The following is a 16,311-nucleotide window of genomic DNA, read 5'->3' on the forward strand; positions in this document are numbered from 1 at the left end:
CCACTGGACCACCAGGGAAGTCCATCCACTCATTCTTAGAAGCTTATTTTATTTTATTTTCTAAGAAGGCTTAATTCAAACATTTATTGCACACACAAAAATTCAGACATGTAATACAGAACTCAATCACTCCTTAGAAGCAGCTTTGTTCATGCCACAAGTGCACACACGCACACACGCACACACACACTGTTCACAGCACTCATCACCCACAGTCCAAACGCTGACAACTGTTTAAGCCCTGCACACTTAGGGCTCACTTACTTATCTTTCCAGACTTTCTAGGTGGTGCTAGTTGTAAAGAACCCGATTGCCAGTGCACAAGATCTAAGAGATGCACGTTTGATCCCTGAGTCGGAAGGATCCCCTGGAGGAGGACTTGGCAACCCACTCCAGTATTCTTGCCTGGAGAATCCCATGGACAGAGGAGCCTGGCAGCTACAGTCTCATGGGGTCGCAGAGAGTAAGACACGACTGAAGTGATTTAGTACACACTCGTCTTTTCATTTTTGTGTCCTCATCTCTCTCCAGTCTCTGGACTAAAGTCCTTACCCTGGTGATTCTGCACCAGAATCTCCTGGAGGACTTGTTAAAACTGTGGTTACTGGGGTTAGAGGTTTTGATTCAGTCGGTCTGGATAGTGGGCTGCAGGGTTTGCATCTATTCTAGATGAGACTGCTGCTGCAGCTGGGCTGGGCCCACACTCAGAGAACCTCCACCCTCCACCAACTCCTCTTTGCCTCTTGTCCTGGCCCCCAGCCTCTGCTTCTGTCCAGAATGCTGATGCTTTCTTGGATGGGTCCCTTGACCCACCCAAGTTCTGTCCTCACAGTCCAGCTCAAATGCCACCAGGGATCGAACTTGCAGTGGAAGGCGAAGTCTTAACCACTGGGCCACCAGGAAGTCCCCTGGAGAGAGTTTATTTAGTCAAAGGGACTATTTAGATAGACACTGTCAGGTTTAAGGGAAACTAACAAGTATGCTGAGGCACCCTAAGGCTGGCCATTGCTGGAAGCCATGACCACTGTGAAGGACAAGGTGGGGGGATGGTTCCTGGAGTCGGGGGAGGGTCACCTGAGAGGAGCCCTGGGCTTGGGAAGAGGAGCACAGACATGGCTAGAGAGCAGCCTGGCAGGCAGGGCATCTGGGGAATAAATGCCCCACCTTTCTCTCCAGCGCCCTCTGCTGTCCCACTAGTGCCACCCACTGGCTGAAAGTTCGCTCAGCTGAGTCTGACTTTTCGATCCTATGGACCGTAGCCCACCAGGTTCCTCTGTCCATGGGATTTCCCAGGCAAGAATACTGGAGTGGGTTGCCATTCCTTTATCCAGGGGATCTTCTTGACCAGGGATTGAACCCTGTCTCCCACATTGCAGGCAGATTCTTTACTGTCTGAGCCACCAGGGAATCCCACTGGCTGAACCCAATAAGAAAACAGAGACAAGGCAAAGTGTTGATCCAGCCCATAGAGGTCAGCCTCCAGGGGGCCCAGAGCAGGTGGAGAAGGTTAGAGAGTGGGCCGGGGGTGGGGTGGCAAAGAGAGAATCTCCAGCACATGGCTTCTTTCCCTTCTGTGAAATCCTAGAGTATAGCATCCATATCAGAATTGCCCCCCAGGACCCATGACAAGCCTGGGACTTTGCATAATGGAGTGGGTTATTAATAAATATTTGGTGAGTGAATCTTTCATCATTAGCTGGTCAGTATGTCCAGTGATTAATTTTCAGACATCTCATGGAATTTGGTCACTCGAAGTTTCTCAGAATATTCTAAGAATGTTCATAACTCCAGAGAGAAACCTGCCAGCTGAGGCCCCCATGACGTGGCTGGGAAAACCAGCTAATCGTATTTCCCAGCCCTGTCCACCAATTTCTTGCTTATATCACTTTATCTTTCAAAGCAAAGAATATAAAATAGCGATGTATCAGGCTCGTGGAGGAATGTTTTCTCAGATTTCAAGTCATCAAAGAAAACAGAAAAGAATGGAATCGACAACAGAGAAACTAGTCTATTAAAAGTGAAATATAACCAAACTAAAATTAAAGGGAGAAAATTATCTGCAAAGTATATTTGCATTAGAAATGATCATGAGTTCAAACGTATTATTGTTGTTGTTCAGTCACTAAGCCATGTCTGACTGTTTGTGACTCCACGGACTGCAGAACACCAGGTTTGCCTGTCCTTCACTATCTCCTGGAGTTTCCTCAAACTCATGTCCATTGACAGTGATTCCATCCAACCATCTCATCTTCTATTGTCCCTTCTCCTCCTGCCCCCAATCTTTCCCAGCATCAGGATCTTTTCCAATCAGTCAGTTCTTCATATCAGGTGGCTTCAGCTTCAGTATCAGTCCTTCCAATGAATTTTCAGGACTGATCTCCTTTAGGATGGACTGGTTGGATCTCCTTGCAGTCCAAGGGACTCTCAAGAGTCTCCTCCAATACCACAGTTCAAAAGCCTCAGTTCTTCAGTGCTCAGCCTTCTTTATGGTCCAACTCTCACACCCATACATGACTACTGGAAAAAACATAACTTTGACTATAGGGACCTTTGTCAGTTAAGTGATGTCTCTGCTTTTTAATATGCTATTTAAGCTTGCCATCGCTTTTCTTTCAAGGAGCAAGTGTCTTTTAATTTCGTGGCTGCTGTCACTGTCCGCAGTGATTTTGGAGCCCAAGAAAATAAAATCAAATGGATTAATTTCTTGTAAATACATTAAAAAAACAACTTGAGCTTAAGAAAGAAGTGGTCTTATATTCTAGCACAACTGGTGAGCATTTATTGAGCACTTAATATGTGCTGGGAACTATACAAAGTGTTTTATGTATTTTATCTCATTGAATCCTCACAACTGGCATTTGAGCTCTGAAACATTGTGATTTTCATTTTTCACAGATGTTGAAACTGAAGTACTGAGAGGATAAGTAAGTTATCCTGGTTCTCATAGCTGGTAAAAAGGCACAGTTGGAATTTAAATCCAGATTTGCCTAATTAAATCCAATTCTCACTAGAAAATAGACAGCTAAACGCCAAGACTGTAATCACTGTACAAATTCAATTCAGTGACTGTCTGAGTGCCATTTACACCTACTAAATTAGTTAACACTTTTAAAAAACTATTATTCTGTTCCACTGCAGATCAGGCACTAGTAAAAGGTGTACCCACAGAGCTGGTGACACCATGGATGGATATACACTTTGGGGAAGCAACACAGCAGAACCCATCAGAAATTAAAACCACATTCACAGCGTTTCTTCCGTGATCAGAAGGCTGGTTCACTGTGCTGTTGGAACAGCATTCTGTATGAGGGGCAAGGATGTGCTGTCTGGGTCTCGGCTTTGCACTCTTTGGGCAGGAGAAAGACAAGCGTCTTCAGATATGCGAGCCACTGTGCTCTTATCTATATGACCCAGCCCCACCTAGGAGCAGCTTCCCCCAAAGGATTGGGGAGGGGTGGAGTGTGGCATTGGTCAGCTGACTGGGCTGGACGAGGGACAGGATATGGTCCTCCTAAAGCCCTAGGTGGGGTAACCCAGGCACTAGGACCCAGACAGATGGGCACAGCTATGTTCCGAGTTGTATCCTTTCCCAGAAGACTGTTTGCTCCCAAGCCAGATGCTCACTCACCTGGCTATAGCTGCTCTTAGGGGTGCCCCATGTTGATGTCCAGATATTGAGCAGGTGGAGCCAGGAGGTTCCTAGCTAGAACATACCATCCTTTTCTGAACTGGAGGACAGCTGTCTCCCTGTGCCCCTGCTGTGAACTCTGGGAACTGCAAGGGGCTTTCTGACATCCCCATCCTGATTTCTTCTGGAAATGAAGCAGGAATTTTCTATTTCCTTCAGTCATCTCTTTACCTGATCTATATTTCGGGTTTTTCTAGTGGCTTGGTGGTAAAAAAATCCACCTGCCAGTGCAAGAGACACGGGTTTGATCCCTGGCTCGGCAAGATCCCCTGGAGAAGGGAATGGCTACCCACTCCAGTATTCTATCCTGGAGAATTCTAGGACTAGAAGGGCCCGGTGGGCTTCAGTCCATGGGGTTGCAAAGAGTCAGACACTACTTAGCCACATAAACAACAACAAACCCCCCCCCCCTATATTTTAGTAGCAGCAGCAGACTGAGCATCCCAGCACTGCTGCTCACGCACTTAAAGTCTCGTTCCCCTGCTCCATCTGCGCTATTACCTGCCTCACAAGTCTGTCCTGAAACAAAATACACTGTTTTGTAAGGGCTTGGCATGCAACAGGCAATGAATAAATATTCACTTTCCCTTTTTCTTTATTTTCACCCCTTCAACAGATGACAGATGAAAACACCTCGGAGTGTCTTCATTTTATATGATAAGGCCCAGCTCGTGTGCGGCTTTCCCCTCCCTCTCATTTTTTCTTACAGGGTCAAAGGGTTGGACCGCGAATCCCGCCTGGTAAATCAACCAGGGGCAGGCAGGGCAGTACAACAGGGCTCCACCAGGGGGCAACCGAGAGCCGGGCTCCACCAGGCAGGGTCTGCACAGGTGACCTCAGGAGCAGGGCGACACACGAGGCTGCAGAAGCGCTGGAGACCCTCCCAGGCTCTGTCACTAGGGACTGAAGATTTAGGGAGAATGAGCTGTGTCACCAAACTGAAAACTCTAGAGGCGCAGACCTAGGTGAGGTGAGCCCAGCATGACTCTTAGGTTAAAGAGGAAGTAGTTCTATAAACTTCTATTATATTTATAAAATATAAGCATATTAATATATTTATAAATATGAATATACAAACTATATTATGTATACTATAAATATGTGCCTATAAAGCCATGTGCTTTATATTTTAAAATATATTTATAATATATGTATTATATATTATTATATTTATATTATAAAAATATATAGAAGTTTAAGATCCCCCCAATAATATCCCTACTATATCAGCACATTTGATTAATAGCATCTCTTATTACTATTACTCCCCTATCTGAGAGGGTTTCTTCTGGACTATATTTAGGCTGCAGCATGTGGGTCTTAGTTCCCCTCACCAGGGATCAAACCGGTGCCCCCTGCATTGGGAGCACAGAATCTTAACCACTGGACCGCCAGGGAAGTCCAACCAATATTTATTTTATCTGTGGTCATGTCTAATGTCAAACCCAGTATACTCAGGTCATAGAGATTCTTCTGGAGCATAGAGAAGACAGCCCAGCAGTCACAGGCTTCAGGACCTGGGGACAGAGGAGGTATTGTGTAAGAGGAAGACTTGGAAATCCTGATCTCTCCTCTCCATTGCACCACAGAAGGAAGACAGAGGAGGAGACACAGTGGAGCAGACACGTGCGTCATGGGCTCCCTGCTGCAGCCCAGTTCACAAGATGTGGTGGGGCTGGATGTTAAGCTGAGGGAAAAGCCAAAAATGGAGGGAGGGACCCACCATAAAGGTTACAGAATCCACAATTTAGCAGGGGTCAGGTGGAGGGTGTGTCAGAAGGCTCTGCAGTACTGAGAACAGTTGGCCAGGGAGAAAAACCAGAGTTCAACTGCAATAAGAACACAGGCTTCGAGTTAATGTCCATACCCAGGGAGAAGTAGCCCACGGGGAGGGTGGGCACCCCTGCCTCTGTGTCTGCCTTCACAGCAGCCACACCAGTGTTCTCAGGGTTCAGGGCTGGCAGGCTGTCACCAGCCTCAGGACCTTTGCACATCCCCACTGTCCTCCCTCCAAACTCAGCCTCCTGGCTCGGTCATCTTCTTCTCCATGCTTTCCTTTATGACAACACTTGTCATTTTATTGATTTGTAATTTTGGCTCTATCTTTTTTTTTAAATTTATTTTTAATTGGAGCATAGCTGCTTTACAATGTTGTATTCATTTCTGCTGTACAACAAAGTGAATCAGCTATGAGTACACGTTTGTCCCCTCCTTCTTGGACCTCCCCCCGCCCAACCCCCATCCCACCTCCCTAGGTCTTCACAGAGCACCAGGCTGAGCTCCCTGTGCTATACAGCAGCTTCCCACTCTATTTTATATATGCTAATGTATATGTCTCAATGCTACTCTCTCAATTTGTCCCGCCCTCTCCTTCCCCTGTCTCTGTGTCCACAAGTCTGTTTTCTACATCTTTCTATTCCTGCCCTGCAAATAGGTTTATTGGTACCGTTTTTCTAGATTGCATATATATGCAGTAATATACAATACTGCTTTTTCTCATTCTGACTTACTTCACTCTGTACAGCAGTCTCTAGGTTCATCCACCCCAGTTCTGCCTCTGTCTTGGATTAACACCTGCCTCCCCAACAAGACGGTTAAGTTTCCTGCGGGCGGGGACCATGTTTATTTTCTCCCATCACTGTGTGCCAGCACCCAACACAGACACTGGCAAATGACACACCCTCCGTCAACCTTTGCTGGATGACTAGACACACAGCTGAACGAGTGAACATGTGGCAACAACTCCATTTCCACTTTTGGAAGAAGGGACAGAGGTCATCAGGAGCTATGTCCGCACAGAAGGTGGGGGAGACGGGTCAGAAGCGGGGCAGATCCTGCCCTCCTGGGAGAAGCAGGCCTGTTCCCACATCACGCCAGCTTTTCCTTCACCCCCAGTCAGAAGTAAATTTGCAGGGTCTTTTGGAGAAAGGAATGGCTACCCACTCCAGTATTCTTGCCTGGAGGACCCCCTGGACAGAGGAGCCTGGCGGGCTACAGTCCATGGAGTTACAAAGAGTCAGACACGACTGAGAGACCTTTCACTTCGGTTTTGCATTTACTTCTCCTTATGAAATTTTCAGCAGATGAGAAAAGTGAGAAGGACAGTATAATATCCATTGGAGAAGAAATATTTTCAAGTAAATTACGGGCACTTCCGTGGCGGTCCAGTGTTTAAGACTCCGCTCTTCCGCTGCAGGGGGCATGGGTTCGAAACTTGGTCGAGAAACTAAGATCCCACATGCTGTGAGGTGCAGCTCCCTAGACAAGTTTATGACAGGACAACAGGAACAAAATGATATTTAGAAAAATAAAGCAAATTACAGCTATCATGACAATTTTCTGTCAAGACTTCAATTTTCATCTTTGCTTTACTTATGTATTTTTGTGTCTGTTGTTAGGGGTCTAGTGGTTTATGACGTCTATCTTCTTTGTGAATTGTAACTTTCGTCTTTAAAAATATTCACCTTTGTTTCATTTAAAAATAAGTAAATGAATTTTAAAAGAGAAGGACACTTCCCTGCATAACCCAAATATGGATTGGGTTGATCCATAATAGGATGATCAGCAGTTTCTTACTATCATCTCACACTCGGGCCTTGTTCAGATTTCCCCCACTGGGCTCCAAAATATCTTCTACACTTGGTTTTCCTAGAGCCAAATGAAGTTCTTGCCCAGAGCAGCATGTTTTGAAAACCATCTCAGTTGTCTTAATTCAGACCATATGCTGACCAGCGTGGAACCAGATGTCATCCATTTACACACCGGCATCCTCGGTCCTTCTTCCTTCTCATCCATTCCTGGGCAGCCTTGCAAGTCCAGGGAGGAATCGCCACAGAGCCCAGATCCCTGGGGGGAGAGACCCACAGTGCTCCCCCCAACCCCAGGAGAAGCATCATGCAAGTCAGAGGAGCAGAGAGATGAGCCAGATGGAAAGTATTTTCTTTTTCCAAGCTTGCCAAACCCTCCCGGGAAATCTTGCCACCCTCTTCTGAGGGAAGGTGCTGCCCCCAGGCAAATTCTAGGTGGGGCGGTGGTGAGGTCCACCTTTGCAAAGTCACCCACTTAAGAGACAAGGCACTTTCTCTGGCTCCTGGCCCCAGCAAAGTCGGACTGAGGTCGGCCAGAGGGGCTGCAGACAGGCGTGTCACCAGAATGCCTGGGAGTTGAGCTGGGGGGTGGACACACGACTTGGCTGTGCCAGTGAGATTTTTTTTTTTCCATGTTGATGGGAATTTTGTGGTTTTCACATTGCCTTGGGATAAGGCATCTGAAGTGTCCTGCAGATGACTCTCTTAGGTCTCCAGCTTACACTTTGTTCCTTTGGGGGTTTTGGGGGTACAGCTTGCCCTGCCCCCTACACTTGGATTCCTTGCCTCTACATGAGGGGATATGTGTGTGTGCTCAGTCACTCAGTCGTGTCCGACTCTTTGCGGCCCCATGGACTATAGCCCACCAGGCTCCTCTGTTCATGGGATTCTCCAGGCAAGAATACTGGAATGGGTTGTCATGCTCTCCTCCAGGGGATCTTCCCTACCCTGGGATCGAACCTGAGTCTCTCAGGTCTCCTGCATTGGCAGGAAAGTTCTTTACCACTAGCACAACCTGGGAAACGAAAAGTGTCTACACTCCAATAAAATTTAAAAAACAAACAAAAAAGGATGGAAGAGACTCCTGGCTCACTGTCCCCTCCTGCCCCATCGGTGCAGATGCTTCTCTGAGGCAAGGGCTGTGCTGGGAGATGGAGGGTGTTCAGCAGAGGCCCGGCCTCTACCCATGAGAGGCCAGGAGCACTTCCAGACATTGCCCAATGTCTTCTGGGGGCCTAAACCATCCTCGGTGGAAAATCCCTGGTTTAGGTCCTAAACAGAGACTTGTTTAAAAAGCCAGGAAGTTTCCAGAACTGTGCACACCAGGTCAACACGGGAACTCCGGTGATGGGGGAAACTCCTGAGCATGGTGCCTGGCAAACCTGGGAGCTCTAATGTGTCCAGAAGGAAGCTTGTCTCCCTCCCGCTTCCCTCTTCATCTGGCCTGGGCTGGTGAGAAGCGGGTAGATGGAGGGTCTGGATGCAGCCGAGGTCTGACAGCCAACTCAGGAGAAGAAGGGCGGGAGTAAAAGGATGAGGGGTCTGAGGGGGCCAGGGAAAAGACACAGGAGGTCAGGGGGACGTGGATCCTCTGGCAGCCCCTGCTGGGTGACCTTGAGAGAGGAGGGCGGAGGACCATGTGAGCGCCTGGCGGAGGACGAGCCCCTGGGATGGGGCCAAGGGGCCATGTGCAGCCCCAGCGCCCCCCGTGGACTCTGATGTAAAGGCTGGACTGTACGACTCCGCTGGCCATTTTATCCCGTCTCCCATCCTCTGCAGGGGCTTGACGGTCTTGACCTGTCGGCACGTCAACCACATTCCGCTCGTCCTTCCACTGTGGTGCTAGGCTCACCCGTGAGTGTGTGGTTGTTTACTGTTACTTCCGCTGAGGATCCTCCAGAGGTCAGCATCCTCAGGATCCAGGCGACCCTTCGCGCTGGTCCTCCTGCCTGGCCCGGTCCCTTCTGCCACCAAACCCACCTCCCCACCTCACTGAGGGGTCTGGGCCTCTGGGTCTCCGTCTCTCAGAGGCCCCTTCGGGCTTCAGTCCTTTCTCTGACCATCTCCAAGGAGCCCAAACTCACCTGTCCTTGTGGCGCCTCATCTGAGTCCTCGAGCCTGCCCCACTCAGCTCAGCCATGTCCTCTGCCTGCCTCATCCGCCTGGCAATTTGCCGATTGACGCTGCTCTAAAGGTCACCGAGCCCTTCCAGTCACCAAGCTCTCTGAGCAGCTGCCAGTCTGCCACCAGCTCCTCTTCCGTCTTCCATGACCCCATCCTCACTGGTGCTCTCAGGACACCAGAATCATCTCCAGACGCACTTTTCAGGAGGATCTTCCTTCCTCTTTCACTAAAGAGCAAAACCAGATGAAGCAAAGGCCATCAGGGGACTTGCTCTGTTTCAGATATGACCTGCTCTCCATAGTCACAGTTGCCACCCAGGTTAGACCACTGTCAACTTCTGCCCGAGGCACCACAGTCCTTCCCATCTGACTTCCACAGAGCTGCCAGAGTGACCACTTGTGAAACCAAATGTGAGTCAGCTCATGTCACCCCGTCTAGAATCCTCCGAGATTTTGATTGCCCCTAGGGAAAAGATGAAATTCGTCACATGGACTTTTGGGTCTGGCATCACTTCCCTCCAAGCTCTCTCTGCTCTGACCATGCTGCTTCGTCTAAAGTCTTCAGACCTACAAATATTCCCCCTGCCACAGGGCCTTTGAACACTGTTGGATCTGGAACATGATTTCCTCACCCATCCTGGCCTTGTTGCTGTCCTTCAGTTGCTCAGTCCGGTCTGACTCTTTGTGACCCCATGGCCTGCAGCACGCCAGCTTGCTCTATCCTTCACCATCTCCTGGAGTTTGCTCAAACTCATGTCCACTGAATCAGTGATGCCATCCAACCATCTCATCCTCTGTTGCCCATATCTCCTCCTGCCCTCAATCTTTCCCACCATCAGGGGCTGTTGCAATGAGTTGCCTCGTCACATCAGGTGGCTAAAGGACTGGAGCTTCAGCATCAGTCCTTCCAAGGAATATTCAGGGTTTATTTCCTTTAGGATGGACTAGTTTGATCTTGCTGTCCAAGGGACTCTCAAGAGTCTTCTCCAACACCACAATTCGAAAGCATCAATTCTTTGGTAGTCAGCCTTCTTTATGGTCCAACTCTCACATCCATACATAACTACTGGAAAAATCATAGTTTTGACTACATGGGCCTTTGTCAGCAAAGTGACATCTCTGTTTTTAATAACTTTCCTTCCAAGGAGCAAGAGTCTTAATTTCATGGCCAAGATGTGTTCCAAGGTCACTTTCTCAATAGAAGCTTTTTTCTGGTCCCCCAGGAGGTCAGCTTGCTTTGGCTTACATCCCTTCCTTCCAAGACACCTACCCTAGAGAACTGGAATGTCACCCCCCCTGCCCCCCAACTAGGACCACCAATGCGTCCAGAGTGCCTGGCTCAGCCTTTGGCACGTGTTTGGGACTCAGTAAATGTTGCTTTTTGGACGAATCTCACCTCCAGTCTTTCATTCTCAGCGGACCGTGTCCTGATCTCTCTCTTTCCTCCCTCTCTACCCACACCTCACATCAAAGGGTCTCCTAGAGGTGAACTCTTTTAACCGCCATTCCCTTCACCCCATGCCCAGCCAAGCTCGCACGTCAGAAGTGGGCATTTGTGCCTCCACAGCCGCTCTGAGCCGACCACGAGAACACAGGGTGTGGATTCCACGGCTGTTATTGAAAGCCTTTCAGAACGGCTTGAGTCTTTCCACTCAACAGTAGACTGGGTGAATTTCTTGGAAACAATGTGCTTCTTACGAAAGAGATGAAGTTGAATGTTTCTCAGCAGCTTCTTCCTGGTCTGCCAGACTGCGCCTTGCTAGCTGTGCACTTTCTGGCATTTTCTGGCTTTCATTTCCATCAGGGGAACTGTGTGCCAACACCCCGGGGGGCCATGTTGAGAGCCAAGGCCCAGGAACTGGAAGGGCTGAGTCTGAGGCGCTGTTGCAACCACTTATTAGCTGTGTGACCTTTGGGGATTTATCCAAGTTCAAGGCACTTTAGATCAACATCTGTCAATGGAGAAATAACTAACATGTACCTGAGTCAGTTGGGAGGCAGGGTTTGCGAATATGAGGTCTACATTCTTTTTTAAACTTTTATGTATTTTTTCATTGGCTGCACCAGGTGTTGGTTCAGCACACAGGATCTTTAATAGCACTATCTGGGATCTGTTGTAGTTGGGGCAGTGGAACATAGCTCCCCGACCAAGGATCGAACCCTGGGCCCCTTGCACTGGGAGCTTGGAGTCTCAGCCACTGGACCACCAGGGAAGTCCCGAGGGCATCTGCTTTCTAAGACCTTAATTTTTGCATGTAAATAATGCTAAGACCCAGAGGGAGGGTGATGAAAGTTCACTCCATTTAATAAAAGAATGAGTGATCACTGTGTGCGTGAGTTTTCCCAGAGCCCATAAGATTTGGAAAATATACCATTAACAGCAAAGCGGAGCTTCTTCGGACCACCATCACAGGAAAACAGATGCAATCCCACCCCTCTGGCTCTCACCCACCTGCCATTATATGACCTGTAGCTCTTACAAAGGAGGCCCCTAGTTTTTTCTTGAAGTTCCCTGAGAGTATCTCTGAGGTGGGCCCTTGAGCTGTGAACAAAGAGCTGTGCTCCCACGAGCCCTCTGGGTGTTGAGACTAAGCTGTGTCACGGGCGTTAGTGGGAGAGGTGTCTTTGCTCTCTCCTCAGCTGCCTTTTGGGCCAGGAGGAAGGAAATTGTGCAGTCTTATCTCTCTGGGGGCTCAGAGATTTAGCAAAGCAGCTTTTCCAGTGTTCACTTAAAGGCTGCAGTGGGTTCAGGGGGACAAATCTGAAATGCAGATCCTCGGTGAATTCAGAGTTGCTCCTGTCTTCTTTCCTTGTGCTAAGTTGCTTCAGTTGTGTCTGACTCTTTGAGATCCTATGGACTGTAGCCCACCAGGCTCCTCTGTCCATGGAATTCTCCAGTCAAGAATACTGGAGTGGGATGCCATTGCCTTCTCCAGGGGATCTTCCCGACGCAGGGATAGAACCTGGCTCTCCCACATTGGCAGGTGGATTCTTTACTGTCTGAGCCACCAAGAAAGCCCTGAGGAGAGCTAGTGACAGCCATCTAAGTGCATCCCAAGCTACAGCTTGGGAGCACCTGTCTGGTCCTCTGGAGAACAAGGTGCCAAGGATCCCATTCACTCAAAACTCCATAAACCCCAGGACACCAGCTGCTGCTTCTGCTAAGTTGCTTCAGTCGTGTCCGACTTTGTGTGACCCCATAGACGGCAGCCCACCAGGCTCCCCCGTCCCTGGGATTCTCCAGGCAATAACTGGAGTGGGTTGCCATTTGCTTCAATGCATGAAAGTGAAAAGTGAAAGGGAAGTCGCTCAGTCGTGTCCGACTCTTCACGACCCCATCGACTGCAGCCCACCAGGCTCCTCCATCCATGGGATTTTCCAGGCAAGAGTACTGGAGTGGGGTGCCACTGTCTTCTCCCCAGGACACCAGGGCCCACCTCTTTGAGGCCTTTCAGATACACCACCACCAAAAGGAAGAGGGCACTCAGCACAGTAATCGGTCCTGCCTGGATGAAGGCAGCACATCACTTAAGAAATATTAACCTTTCCTAAATCATAATTGAAAAAGACGACATGCACCGCAATGTTCATCATAGCACTATTTACAATAGCCAGGTCATGGAAGATGAATGGATAAGGAAGTTGTGGTACATATACACCATGGAATATTGGTGCTGGTTGGTGGTTTAGCCGCTAAGTCGTGTCTGACTCTGGCAACCCTATGGACTGTTACTCAGCCATAAAAAGGAACGCATTTGACTCAGTTCTAATAAGGTGGATGAACCTAGAGCCTGTTATGCAAAGTGAAGTGAGTCAGAAAGAGAAAAACAAATGTCATATATTAACGCATGTACGGGCCACAGTTCATGGGGTTGCAAAGAGTCGGACATGACTGAGTGACTAAGCACAGCACAGCACCGCATACATATGGAATCTAGAAAGATGGTACTACTGAGCCTCCTTGCTGGGCAGCAATGGAGAGGCAGACATAGAGGGGAGAAGAGGGTGGGCGAATGGAGAGAGCAGCACTGAAACATACATACGTATGTAAAATAGACAGCCAGTGGGAATTTGCTGTGTGACGCAGGGAGTTCAGAGCCGGTGCTCCGTGACAATCTAGAAGGGTGGGATGGGGGTGGCGGTGGGAGGGAGGTTCAGGTGGGAGGGCACACACGTATACCTATGGCTGATTCATGTTGCTGCATGGCAGAAACCGACACAATATTGTAAAGCAGATATCCTCCAGTTAGAAACAATTTTTTAAAAAATATTAACCTTTCCAGGGAAGGGAGTTATCACTGCAAGAGAGAAGCCCGGGCAAAATCTCAGATTTGAGGGTATTTTTGCCTTCTTTGGAGAAATATTTGACCAGGAAGCACCGCTTTTTCTATATCAAATTCCATCTCAAAGGCTAAATTCTATTTATTCTGTAGGGTTGAAGGTGTGGTGGTGGTGGCAATTTTAAAATGTTTCAAAGCCTCTGACAACAGCCAAATGAATTCACCTCTCATTGACATTCTCAAAAGTGCAGTTGTTTTAATAAAGGAAAATATATTTGGAAAGGATAGGCTGTAAAATTAAAAGTGTGCATTTTCAATGATCTCATGTGCTTTGCTGGACAGAAAAATTCCCCTAGCTCTGATTTTTCTAGCCGCTCTTAAAAAGAAAGATAAAAGAAGGGGAGTAAACATTCATAACTAGACATCTCATAAGGTCACTTTTTTTTTCTGTTTTGAATTAGGGCACATAAAAAAAGAAACATCTGAATCTGATGTTCAAACAACCTTTCAGTTTGATCCGTTTTTCTCGCCTTAAGAGTACATTTTGTAAGTGCCCCAAATCTTTGAGCCTGTTCCTCCCTTTCTTTGCTCCTACCAGGTTTGAAAGGCAAATAACTTCTTCCTCCATCAATGTTCTGTCCAGAATGAACACCATATGGATGCTCTTTTTCAAACTGAATTATTTTTGGTTAGTTCTCTCCTTTGACCTTTAGCCTCCCAATCCTAAAATAACAGTGTACACATTTGAAAAGACTTAAGAGTTTCCATATCTACCATGGGGTGGAAGAAAGTTAATTACCCAAATGAAGCCTTGCAAATGTTACTTAAAATTAGACCTAAGAGGTACAGCGTGCATTTTTGCTTGCAAATCACGAAGCAGTTAAGAAAATTTTCACAAAGTGCAAAGTATAGCTTTATTTTCTTTATTATTACTTTTTAATTTATTTATCTGTGCTGGGTTTTCGATGCAGCGCAGGGGATTTTTAGTTGAGGCACGTGGGATCTACTTCCCTGACCAGGGATCAAACTGGGGCACCCTGCATTGAGAGTGCAGAACAACTGGACCACTAGGGAAGTCTTCAAAGTATAATTTTAAATAACTGGTAATTAAAATCTCTATGGCAGTTGCCTTCAAACTTAAGTATGCATCTGAATCACTTGGAGGCCTTGTTAAAACAGCATACTGAGTTCACCTCAGTTTGACACAGAAAGTCTTAGATGGGGGCCGAGACTTTGCATGTCCCACAAGCTATGACAAACCTAGACAGCATATTAAAAAGCAGAGACATCACTTTGCTGACAAAGGTCCATCTACTCAAAACTGTGATTTTTCCACTAGTCATGTATGGATATGAGAGTTGGATCATAAAGAAGGCTGAGCGCCGAAGAATTGATGCTTTCAACTTGTGGTGTTGGAGAAGACTCTTGAGAGTCCCTCGGACTGTAAGGAGATCAAACCAATCAATACTAAAGGCAATCAACCCTGAATATTCATGGGGAGGACTGATGCTGAAGCTCTAATCCTTTGGCCACATGATGCAAAAAGCGGACTCACTGGAAAAGACCCTGATGCTGGGAAAGATTGAGGGCAGGAGGGGAAGTGAGCAATAGAGAATGAGATGGTTGGATGGGATAACCAATTAGTAAACTCCAGGAGATGGTGAAGGACAGGGACTGTCTTCAGTCATCCTCATGACTCAAGGTCAAGTCTCTGGCTCTCCAGCCCTGGGCCAGGATTGGCCAGGTTGGGAGGGTCTTGGTCCCTTCACTTCTGCCCTTGCAGGGAGCCCTTCTGTATGTCCTGCCCCCTTCCTTTCTTGGAGTCCATGGCATGTGACTCTCTCGTGAACTGCAGGGCAGACAGGCCTCCCCACGGCTCATTCCTCAGTTGACAGAAGATGCTGTCTGTGCCACAGGCTCTGTCTGTGGAAGAGGATCAAAGGAAAGTCTCAACTTCCATGGTCCAGTTTGCGTGTTTAGGTTGACATTCATAATCCTCTGTTTTTAGAATCTGATCTAAATGCTTGGCTTTTATTATTTTTATTTTTTTTCCCCCTAGTTTCAGAAGTCTCAAGTGCTTTTTGCCTTAAAAAGGATTACTTGGATTGCTTCATGAGGACACACCTTCTTATTCTTGGATTTGTCTGTTCAGCTGGAGAGCTCTGGGCCTTAATTGTTGTAAGACAGGTTCAGTTGCTCAGTCGTGTCTGACTCTTTGTGACCACATGGACTGCCGCACGCCAGGCTTCCTTGTCCTTTATCATCTCCTGGAGTTTGCTCAAACTCATGTCCATTGAGTCAGTGATGTCATCCAACCATCTCGAGGGAAGGAATATTTCTTATCCAGTTTTAAGGGCATGGGTTAACCTAAGATCTGAAATAAATTATTTCTCTAAACTCAATGGCAATAAATCTGAGCAATATAGGTAATGATTTTTGAACGTTGGACACTGGTAGGTTTACCTAAGTTTGAGGCACAGGATAAAAATATCGTAAATATGAAGACCTTCCTCTTGCCCTCTGTTACAGTGAAGATGAGGCTTCTGTGGATGAGTTCTCTGACCCTGACACTAATCAGACCACAGTCCCTGGAATTCTTTTGTGATGTACTCAGAGCAGGAGGTGCAGCTGCA

The sequence above is a fragment of the Bos taurus genome, chromosome 21 (genome assembly GCF_002263795.3).
Source record: "Bos taurus isolate L1 Dominette 01449 registration number 42190680 breed Hereford chromosome 21, ARS-UCD2.0, whole genome shotgun sequence".
In the NCBI taxonomy this organism is placed as follows: Eukaryota; Metazoa; Chordata; class Mammalia; order Artiodactyla; family Bovidae; genus Bos; species Bos taurus.